Source organism: Octopus bimaculoides, chromosome 9, assembly GCF_001194135.2.
Source record: "Octopus bimaculoides isolate UCB-OBI-ISO-001 chromosome 9, ASM119413v2, whole genome shotgun sequence".
NCBI lineage: Eukaryota > Metazoa > Mollusca > Cephalopoda > Octopoda > Octopodidae > Octopus > Octopus bimaculoides.
Window position 1 is genome coordinate 71,966,959 of NC_068989.1, and position 1,698 is coordinate 71,968,656.

The following is a 1,698-nucleotide window of genomic DNA, read 5'->3' on the forward strand; positions in this document are numbered from 1 at the left end:
TATATATATATATATATGTAAAATACTTTATTTATACCTCTTAATTCCTAATCCAACTCTCGTTATTTCATCAAACAAACAAAAAATTTATGCAGATCCATATGTCGTGCTTATTCTTATTTCTATTTCCATGGCATTGTTTAGTGAAAAACCTCAACTTACATGGTGTAAAAAAGCGGAAGCTATTCTGGTGGTCGCCTCTGCTTTCGTCTGCAACGTTTTGGTTCACAGTGTCATTGTATCACTTCATCTGTATTTTGCTGAACTGATTCGAGAATATCCAAATAACCGTGAACTTATATCAGTAATTATATTCTTACCACTAGTAGTTTATGGATTAATAGGTAAGTTAAACATGATTGTTTTCATTGCGATTAATCATAGTCACCGATACGTGGATACCTCTATTATTACTTTTTTTTTTGAGCCATTAAACTCAGTGCTTAAATATTTTTAAAGTTCAGCCGGCCACCTCCAGCAAGTGAGTATGGCTTGCTAATATGTACCATACTTTCTCTGGTTGTTCTAGGTGCCTATGTAGTCGCTAGCAGACAGAAACCTTCTTGGCCCCGTCACCTTTGATTCAGTGGACACCCAAGATACCACAGTTAGCAGGAGAGAGGGCTGAATCAATACCCAGCTGCTACACATAATAGCTGAATTGGCTAGTGCAACAGGAAATGGAGGAACTTGCTCAAGGATACACCGCGTCACTCAGTCCTGGAATTCAATCCACGATCGTATGATTATAAGTCGAACACCCTAACCATTATGCTAATTTTTCCTGCTTTCTCAGTCACTATAATTCGCGCCTACTGGTGAACATCTACTTAGTAGTTCTCACATCGCTGCTTCGGTGAGTTGCTGCGGGTTGTGTATGAGTATCATCTCTCGCAGTCTCATCTTTACTAAGTGGCCATCCTTTATCACCATGTCGAATGTTTGTCAGCACTCTGAAATAAAGAATGAAACTGCGCTATCCCTCCCCCCTCTCTCTCTCTCTCTCTCTCTCTCACCTCATTATTACACTGTCTGCTCGAATGACTGCCTGTCCTACACGATGTTAACAACCGATTATTTTTCTCTCGCGCTCTGTGTCAATATTCCACTCATTTATTCTAATTTTGCTAACCAGTGCCTGCTGGATGACAAACCAATGGTTTTGAATAAATAATAAGTTATATGTCATGTTAGTTGCATTTTCGTTGTATGTTACCCTGGGAGTTGAAAGCAGTGGCTGCACTGAGAGCGGTGAAAGAGATTGAAAGAAAATATTGTAAGAATAGGTAGATGAGAGAGAGAGACGGGGAGAGGGAGAGAGAAAGGAAGAAAGAAAGAGATAAAAGGAGGGTGAGAGAGACAATCATATATAAATGTAATTATATATATGTGTGTATATATCACCTGCTCTTTCTTTTACTCCCTATCTCTCAAAGCAGTATTTGCACAGAAAGGCAAGTTTTTATATCCAACTTTACATAAATGTCTTATTAGAACACCGAATACTGCGTTATTCACCCTGGGAGATCCTCTCATGTAGGTGCTTCATGCACAAAAGCATAAACATAGATCGTAGCAGACGAGAGGTGTCTGTCATGAGCACCAGAGCTCCGATATCCCGTGGTTTCATTCTGCTGGAAGCTGTCAGTGGGAGATGTCTGGTCACTGCATGCCAGTCATACACACACACACACACAC

The 1,698-nt window shown here is 39.9% G+C and overlaps 1 long non-coding RNA gene across 1 annotated transcript in view; it reads left to right on the plus strand.

The window, feature by feature from the left end:
* Positions 1–395, plus strand: part of LOC106869089 (uncharacterized) — a 61,539-nt gene extending 61,144 nt beyond the window's left edge. The window contains exon 3 of the long non-coding RNA XR_001409371.2: positions 145–395. This is a non-coding gene — a long non-coding RNA (uncharacterized LOC106869089). The remainder of the gene's footprint in view (positions 1–144) is intronic.
* Positions 396–1,698: the final 1,303 nt, after the last annotated feature.